At 36.2% G+C, this 9965-nt stretch overlaps 1 long non-coding RNA gene and 1 pseudogene across 1 annotated transcript in view; one reads left to right on the top strand and one right to left on the bottom strand.

Moving 5' to 3' along the window:
• Cyp3a61-ps1 (cytochrome P450, family 3, subfamily a, member 61, pseudogene 1) lies at positions 1626–9430 on the top strand (annotated as a pseudogene).
• Gm10874 (predicted gene 10874) overlaps positions 4933–9965 on the bottom strand; it is a 24569-nt gene continuing 19536 nt past the window's right edge. The window contains exons 2-4 of the long non-coding RNA NR_157560.1: positions 8812–8923; positions 8043–8142; positions 4933–5442 (exon numbers count right to left, since the gene is read on the bottom strand). This is a non-coding gene — a long non-coding RNA (predicted gene 10874). The remainder of the gene's footprint in view (positions 5443–8042; positions 8143–8811; positions 8924–9965) is intronic.

Genomic DNA, 9965 nt, shown 5'->3' with positions numbered 1-9965 from the left:
TTTGGGCTTCTTGTGAAATGTTCAATTTCTTGTGGGTTTTTTTGGGGGGGGGCGGGGGAGGGAGTATAGTCGCCCTCTTTGTGTTGGAGATTTCCTTCCAGTATCCTCTACAGGGATGGATTAGGAGAAAGATGTTAAATTTTGGTTTGTCATAGAATATCTACATTTCTACAGTTATAATGATTGATATTTCTGCTGGATATAGTAACCTGGACTAGCATTTATGTCCTCTTGGGTTCTGGATGACATCTTTCCATGATCTTCTGGCCTTTTGAGTCTGTGGAAAAGTCTGGTGTAATTCTGATAAGTTTGCCCTTATATGTTACTTGATCTTTTTCCCTTACAGCTTTTAATATTTGTATTTATATTTGTATTTATATTTATATTTAGTGTTTTGATTATTATGTCATGATAGGATTTTCATTTCTGGTCTAGCCTTATTTAGTGGTCTGTATGCTTCTTGTACATTTATTGTCATCTCTTTCTTTAGGTTAGAGAAGTTTTCTTGATTTTGTTGAAGATGTTTTCTAGTCCTTTGATTTGATTCTTCACTTTCTTCTATTACTATTATTCTTAGATTTGTTCTTGTCATTATGTCCTGAATTTCCTGGATATTTTGGCTTAGGCACTTTTTACACTATATTATATTTGACTGATCTGTCAATATTTTCTATGGTATCTTCTATGCCTGAAATTCTCTCTTCTATCTCTTATTTTCTAGTGGTCATGCTTGCATATGTAGTTCCTAATCTGTTTCCATCTCCATTTGTGTCTTCTTTATTGTTTCTCTTTTCATATTTAGTTCTTGGACCGTGTCGCTCAATTCCTTCACCTGCTAGATTGTATTTTTCTGTATTTATTAAAGAATTTATTTGTTTCTTTTTCTACCAGCTTCTACCTGTTTGACTGTGTTTCTCTAAGGGATTTATTTATATCCTCCTTAATGGCCATGTTATCTTCATGAAAAGATATTTTTAGGTCATCATCTTGCTTTTTTTTTTTTTTATCTCTGCTGATAACTGGCCTGAGTGTCTCTGACTACAGTGGCCTTCTTGGAAGCAGGCAGAGCTCTGTTACCTGGGTTACAACAGGTCCATTTCCTAGGAAGCAGGCAGTGTTGTCTCTGCTTAGAGTGGGCTTCCTGTGTCTCTGGTTAGACCAGGCCTTCTGTGTCCCTGACTACTGAGAACCTCCTGGAAGACATGCTGGCTGTGTCTCTGGTTGCTAGAGACATCCTGGGAGGCATGAATTCTTGACCTTGGTTACTGTGGACTTCCTAGGAGGCTCAAAAGCTGTAGCATGTGCTATGTGGGCAGGTATCAGGCCTTTGATCTGACCTGAGTGAGGAAGTGGATCAGAAGGAAAGTGGAGCTATGTCTTTGGTTACTGTAGAGGCACATAGGCTGTGGCACATTGGCACCTTGCTTTGTGTCCTGTATTATGGTCCATGCTGCTTTGATAAGTACATTTACATTTATCCTGGTGTCTATTTACTTTCTATTCTCATAGAAAACTGTGTTACACATGATTGATATTATTTTTCCCAAATTATAAAGAGAGGTGATCTCAACTATTACATCTTCCCAACTTGATACATTAAACCTAACCTATATAATCTTGTTTTAGCTCTCTCTGATCTGGAGATTGTGGCCCAATCAATATCATTTATTTTTGCTGGCTATGAGACCACAAGCAATACGCTTTCCTATATTATGTATACACTGGCCACTCACCCTGATGTCCAGAAGAAACTCCAGCAAGAAATTGATGCAATTCTGCCCAATAAGGTGAGTAGATAGCATCTGAAGAAAGGAAGAGATCAAACCTCAAAAAGAAAATTTTTTTCCACAAATATATTGAAAATCATAATAAATAGAGTAAGCATTGGTCCTTACAACACTCAATAGTCAGTGAAAATCTAAGTGCAGAAGCAAAAAGAGAGATGCAAGACAATAGTGTTCATAGAGAAAATTAATCATTGTACCTTTTAATGATCCTCTAGTATCTATCATCTCTTGCCAAAATGACACACTCCAATAGCATGCATAAAATCTCCAGACTTTAAGTATAATCATCTATCAATCAATCAATCACCTTTTAAATTTGTACTTGATGGATATAACTGTTTTAACTGAATGTATATTTATCATCATGTTCATGCCTACAGCCTGAGGCGACTAGAATGGTAAAACAGATGCCTCAAAACTAGATTTCCAGTAATTGTAATTCACCATTTTGGTACTGGGAAACCACTCTTTGTCCTTTGCAAGACAAATCAGTGCTCTTTATCACTAAGACATCCCTCTAGACTCTCACTGACCTGATAGCTGCATTACTATGGGTAATGCATTGGCATGAGTCTTGACAATGGAACCTTGTCTTTTTAAATCACTTTTACTATATTTTTCAAAAACAAATAGCCATGAAAAGAAGCTACTCAGGCAAAGGAAGTATATCCCTAGCTCAGAGATCAAGCAGCGGTAAATATCTGAAGACATAGAATAATCTACCACATATTTCTTTTTCCTTTTTTAGATTGAAAATAAATTCTTCTCTTGTGTAATACATTCTGAACACAGTTTCTCATCCACCTACTCCTCACAGCTCCAGCTCAGGAAGAGCAAGTCTAAGAGATAGCAACCAAACATTAAAGAACATGACACAATTGTACACTGAAAAAGCCAGCCGTGGTGCCTTTTCTTATCTAAGTATGGCAGGTATTCTCCTCATTACTCCTTTCTCCAATCACATAATTAGATATAAACATGGAAATTATGGCAGCTTCCAACATCAACTTTTATCTCTATATTAGGGAGCTCCAGTGTCCCACGGGGTAATAGCAATATATCATCTAAATTGTACTCACAGATCTACCCAAAACTGACTGCAGTGGATTGTGAGGTACCTGAACTCTGTGACTGTCTAGTTGTCAGTGAGAAACACACAAAGCATCATCAGGTCTCAGACTCCCCTTGTGTTCTTGCTTCATTCTGTCTTGTGGCAAATAACATGACCAAAACCCACTATGTGGCAGAAAGCACTCACTTCAGTTACAAATTTTATGAAAATCTATCATTAAGGAAAGTAAAAGCAGGAATTCAAGGCAAGAACTTGTAGGCAGGAGTGCTTGCCACTCCACATAGCATTTCTTCTGCCCAAGGCACTCGCTCACTCACAGCCAAATAAGTACAGCAGGGATCATGGAGGATGCTGATTACTCTCTGGCCCACTCAATGAACTATCACTAGATAGCTGTTTTCATACACCCCAATATAATCTGCTCATGAAATAATGCTACCTGCACTTGTCTAGACACAGCCACATCAATCAGTACAATCAGGAAAATAACCCTTGCAGGCAAATCCACAAACCTATCTAATCTACTAGTCATTAATCCTCTGTTGAACGTCCTTTTCGGCTACCTCGAGGCTGTGAGATGTTGAAAGTTAAAGATTTATTAGAACACTATATGAAGCAAGAGGGAGAGGACTGTTTCAGCAACTCTGCATGGAGTTGAATGGACCTTTCTGTAGATCAGAAATTTTATGCTCAACTTTTGTCCACTTTTACTGTATTTTAACATAATGAGTTTTAAAGAGAAAAGAAGTAACTGAAGTTACTTCACTATCATCTCATACGTGATTCCTGTTTAATATGACATTAATTTTCATACCAATAGTAATATTAAACTTAAGAATAGGTTTGCACACTATGGGTTCTCATTAGAAAGGCTTGAAATATAATTTCTAAAAGAGAATTTAACACTGCATCACATTTCCTTGGTCTGCATTTATGGCCTCTCTTTAAAAAGTTATGATGGCCTTGATAGCTGACTTATGTTGAACAAGATTGATATAATATGACACTCATTATTATTGAAAAGAAAAGCAGTATAAAGAGAAACTGATGATATTGGGCCTAAGCAGAAGTTTATCTGAATATCACAAATACTCAGTTCACCATGCATTTCAATGGCCTTTTACTTGGCCAAAATATTTTGAATGTAACATATCAGTGGTAAATTCACTCATTAATCTGTGTTGCACGTGGAGTTTCTAACAACTTAAAAGTACTGTATATATTGACATGAAAGTTAATTTCAGATCTCAAATTATCAAATATCTGTTTTGTTTTTCCCAGGCACCTGCTACTTATAATGACCTAGAAAAGATAGAATATCTGGACATGGTGATCAATGAAACTCTGAGATTATATCCAATTGGTGCCAGAATTTCCAGACTTAGTAAGAAAGATGCTGAAATCAATGGTGTGTTCATTCCCCAAAATACAGAAGTAGCTGTACCTGTCTTTCTGAGAAATTTTGCCCTGAAAGGTACGAGGACTCTGTGAATAGGAACATACTCAGAATCATAATTCTCTATGCACATTAAGATATCTCTTACAGTAATCACACAGATATGTTTATATTACTTAAATGTGTGTTTGAATTTAGAATGTTCTTACTACAAAGAGATAATTAATATTTTTAAAAGATACAAGGATTTTAGCTGAACAAAAAATGGCATTTCTAAATTGTGTAATTTTGTTTTAGAGTCTTAAAACATCAATACAAATTACTGTAATACAGTGATATCTGTACATATGGGTAGATATTTAAAAATTAGAAAAAACACTAAGTTTCTCCAGTTTTTATAAATTCTGGTTAGTTTCAGCCTGGTGTGGTGGCACACTCCTTTAATTCCAGCACTCAGGAGGCAGAGGCAGGTGGATTTCCTGAGTTCGATCCCAGCCTGGTCTACAAAGTGATTTCCAGGACACTCACGGCTATACATAGAAACCCTGTCTCAAAAAAAAAAAAAAAATTCTGGTTAGTTTCTGTAATTTATCAACACTATTTTTTGAAGGATGTTTGTGTTATGTGTGCATGTAAGTGTGTTACTGTGTGTCAGAGAGAGCAAGCACAATTATAATGATTAGGAAATTAATGCTTTATTAAAGTTGTTATGTTTATGTTTCTTTGAAGTTGTCCTTAATGGTAGTAGAACTCTCCAGACACATGCCCAAATACAGGAATCATTTATCAAATATAGGAATCCATTGAATTACTCATTTGTGCATTTAGAAGTTGCAGAAAGTCAGCTTTTGCTAGTTGAAGCAGTCTCGCTGAGGATAAATGTGAATATACCTCCTCTTAGTGTTGTGTCTCTCTCTCCTTCATGAGGATTGCTCCTTCACACACATTTAGTGGATGATTCCTCCAAAGCCAAGTAATCTATTTCCTAGAAAGTTCATATGCTCATTCTTTTTTTAAAGATTTATTTTAGTATGTGCATAGTGTTCTGCTTGCATGTCAGGAGATACCATGGTTGTGAACCATCATGTGGTTGCTGAGAACTGAACTTGGCACCTTTGGAAGACCACTCAGTGCTCTCAACCTCAGAGCCATTCTCACTATCCTTCTTGACTATGGGTCAGGGTCATCTGTGAAAAGAAAGTAATGAGAAGCCTGTATGAATTGTATAAAGCATGGAAATGGTTGATAGATTGACATTTTTGGCCCACTAATAAAAATATAATAATTTTTCTTAAATTTTTAAATTTTAAAATTTTAATTTAGGTATAATATTTCTTCTTACCCTTTCTCCACCCAAGAGCTACAGTACATCTCTACCCATAATTTTTCATGTTCAAGGCCTTTTTTTGCATAAATTGTTATTTTTTGTCTGTAGGTATATAGCTATGTATATATATTCATGAATGTAACCTGCTCAGTCCACACTAAGCTACTTATGTGAAAAAGATATTTTTAAGATAGAAGTAGTTGAATCAGGAGGTAAATAATTTAGACATATACTGTACTGTCATTTTTATAAAGTTTTGATGCCTAAGACCTTGTATTCTTACTTGTGTCTCTGTCTAAGGCAGTTTACATATACTACTCATTAGAGGAGTAAAAGAGAGTTGACTGATTCCTATGTCCTGCGTAGGTGACTTCTATGTGACTTCTATATACCTAGCAATCCAACCAACTCTAGCTTGTCATTTTATTGTACAATTTGATGTGACTTGAACCCAATATTATGTGCACAGTGAACATCAGTGACTACTAGTTCAACAAGTGAAGAATGCAAAAGTTAAAAAATTAAGGTTATAATCCAACATATAATATAAAAAGTTTACAGAAGAGTTCTAGTGTTTCTCATGTTCGTGTGTAATCTTCCCTGATGAGATGGACCAAATTTAGATTGCACATACATTCCAACACAAACTTCATCTGATGCCAATGCTGTTCTGTAAAATATTACTAAAGAATTAATTCACAATCATTCCTGATGTTTAAAAACTCCCATGGAAGAGATGGCTATTAGGCTTCCAGAACATTTCCAGAATCAACATTATTTGTTTATATAATCACACGAGAAATTAAAATTTTTAATTTTTTCTGTTTTCTCTTCTTTATTCTTTAGTCCTTTTTTTTACAGTCCAGTCTTCATCCCATTCCTGGTCTGCCCCTCAACTGCATCCCATCCCATACTTCCTCACTCCATCTCCAAGATGATGTCCCCAACCCATCCAATTCCGCCATGCCAGTCTTGCCTACTCCCTGAGACCTCAAGTCTCTCGAAGGTTAGGTGCTTATCCTGTCACAGAGGCCAGATCAAGTAGTCTACTAATGTATATGTGTCAGGGGCTGGTGTAGGCTGCCTGGTTGGTGGCTCAGTGTCTGAGAGATCTTGGGAGTCCAGGTCAGTTGAGACTGCTGATGTTAATTGGACATAAGACTTTACCTTTAGTAATTTCTATCGGAATTGAAAAGGTAGACACAAAAGTCAGTGATAAGAGAATAGAAAAGCAGCATCTTGCCAGTCCAGTTTCACGTTTTCCCTCCTGAATTCCAGACACCAGATGTGCACAAGGATGGAATGAAGGGAACAAAGCTTATCTGATCTGGATAGGTGTGTCAGAAGGAATCTGGTTCAGCTGTTATTACAGAGAAAACCAGCTTTCTTCCAGATGTTCAGTGAAACAGCTCTCTTTATTTGGGGGGTCACAAGGGCCATATAAACCTTGGGTACTATGTAGGGTTTTTCAGGGTGAGTATACATTATTGACTGTAGCTGAGATGCTGGGAATGCTTCATTTGAATGAAGAGAAATTCCAGGTGACTGCTGGACATGTCCTTATGGGAAGGAATGAAGTTAAATTTGGAATTTGGACAAAAGGCTGTGTGACTACCCAAAGGTTGTGGGTGTGGAGAACACAAGACTATGTGCACTAGAGCCTGCATGCCCAGAAACAGGGATAGAGCAATCCTTGAACCTGCCTGTCTCAAGATGAGCTTGTCAGGGTTTTGACATGCCACAACTGCACCCTTGCTCTAGGCCAGTTCCCCCATTCACAGGGCTCACTTAAGCCATAGTGTATGTCATTGTAAGCTACTTCACTTGATGACTCTTGCAGGAGGGAGAGAAAAATAAAATGATTTCTCGAAGGATCTTATAGAGGTATAAGGAGTCCTGAAAGGGAAGGGATAATGAAGAAGAAGCAGAATAGGATAAGTAGAATAAAACAATGATAAGATGGGAAGAAAAGAGGGTGAGAAGACAAGAGGATGGAATAGAAACAGTCCATTCATAACATATCTTCTCATCCATCCCCAGTGAGTAAATCCCCAACTCAGACCTTTGGAAAGCTTCTTCCTCCTTTACATGGAGGAATGTTTTGTAATGTTTAGATACAGGGAACTTAGATTTCTTTACTATTTTAAAGACTTTAAATGTTTGACACATTTGATTTCAAAGAGCATCCACCACACATCATCTTAATACTGGGAGCTTCCTTATTGTAAAGTTGTACAAAGAACCTTTAACTTCTAAATCTCATAATAACTGAACAACACCACGATTAGAATAGTGAATAAACTGAATTCCTGTATATGATTCTCTCTAAGGGCTATAAGTGAAACCTGCAAATATGCCAATCTTGTGTACTTATTATTTCATTTTTAATGTTCTTGTTCAATTGTGACACCAGGTTCAGCCAGGAGAATAAAGATAGAATCAATCCTTATGTATACATGCCTTTTGGAAACGGTCCTAGAAACTGCCTTGGCATGAGGTTTGCTCTCATTAACATGAAGCTTGCTGTTGTCAAAATCCTCCAAAACTTTTCTGTGCAGCCCTGTGAGGATACAGAGGTAAGGCAGAATATATTCTTTTTTGGATTAGTTTTGTTTTTTATTCAGATGTATTTTCATAAACTTGGGGATATATATATATATATATATATATATATATATATATATATATGAAGGCAAAAGACTCAGAAACACACCCACTTCTATTGTTAGGAGTCACACAAAACCCTCAACCTACACACACATGGCATGATGTAGGGGGCCTAGCAAAGACCCATGCATGCTGCATGATTGCCACTTCAGTCTCTGTGAGCTCCTATGAGCTCTGCTTTGTTCTGTGGACTATGTTCTCCTGATATCATTGACCCCTATGGCTCCTACAATAATGGAACATATTTTTAAAGTGTGTTTCAGGTTAACTATATATGAAAGTCTATATGTGTATCTGTCTTGATGTTCCTGAAAGACACAGTCTCATTGAAGTCAGTCATCTGGTCTTCCAAATCGTCAACCCTATTCTGTGTAAACTTTTAAAGCAAGTTGTCACATTTAGAAACATGCTTGAAAAATCTCCTCAGAAAAACTTAAGAATATATTGTCATTAACTTAACTGAAGAAATGATACCCAGCAAGTTTAATATCATGTGTGCTAAATACGATGCAAAAGTCAGAGCATATTTGTTATAGAAAAGATTATAATGTGTTTGTTTTACCTTTGAATGCTTCAGGACAGTATCTTCCTGCTCTTTACATGACCACAGATGAGTTGCTTTAGTTGGAGCACAGACAAGTTTTGGGCATCTCATAATCTCTGACAAACTCTACCTACATGATCAAATAAGAAGATATCCCACTACAATTTTGTTCTAGGCCTATTGCAGAATAGGTACTCAATATATATGTTAAAGCATAAATAGACAATCATATTTTCATATTCTATATAAGCAATTCAAGATGTTCAGTATTAAAATGATATTTTATCACTTATATAGATTTTAAAAAACAAAATAAAACAAAGCAGGAAGTAGTCTCTTTGGTTCCCGATGGTTTGAAACATACTATGTTCCTCGCTAAGCCTTCAATTTGTATTCCTCCTCCCTCTTACTTCTCAATATTAGGGTCACAGCCATGCAACAACATAGGAAGAAGCCATTATTGTTCTTAATGTATTGGCTAGAAACCTGTGAAATTTGATAATTCATTTAACTTACCAATGTGTTTATTCAATTATTTCAGATTCCTTTGAAATTAAGTAAGAAACTGATTCTTTCTCCAGAAAAACCCATTGTTCTGAAAGTTACAGCAAGAGATGGAGCCATAAATGAAGGCTGATTTTGTTCTCAAGTTCTGATATATTCCTTAATGGATGCACTATAAATACCTGAGATTTTAATTTACCCTAGAAGAAAATCTAGATGACTATAAGTGTAATCTGCTGCACTTTGCAAGTTGAATATTCAGAGTCTTTATTTTTAATTGTCTTGGTAGAGTCTTGATTATGTATGAAAGGAAAACTATTGATCAGTAATGTATATTTTCTTTCATATTAAAGGTCCATTTTCCCAGAGATAGTAAAATATGTTTCACTTCTATACTGATTAAAGTTTTCTTATTAATATTGTCAATCTTTCTTCATTGAAGAATCTTTAACTTCCCATTTTGGCTGCCCATTCTACTGACAACTACTTTGACTAGTTGTTACTTGTTTTTAAAGATTTACTTACTATGGTTGGGGGAGTTGAGTTTTCTTGTTCTTGTTTGGGGTCTAGAACTTGCTATATAACTCACTTTGTTTGAAACATGGAATCCTCCAGAGTGTGCATATTGATTTCTTGGATTACAGCCATGTAACATCACACACAAAATG

The sequence above is a fragment of the Mus musculus genome, chromosome 5, assembly GCF_000001635.26.
Source record: "Mus musculus strain C57BL/6J chromosome 5, GRCm38.p6 C57BL/6J".
In the NCBI taxonomy this organism is placed as follows: Eukaryota; Metazoa; Chordata; class Mammalia; order Rodentia; family Muridae; genus Mus; species Mus musculus.
The sequence above is the reverse complement of the archived record's forward strand: the minus strand, read 5'-3'. Positions and strand labels throughout refer to the sequence as shown.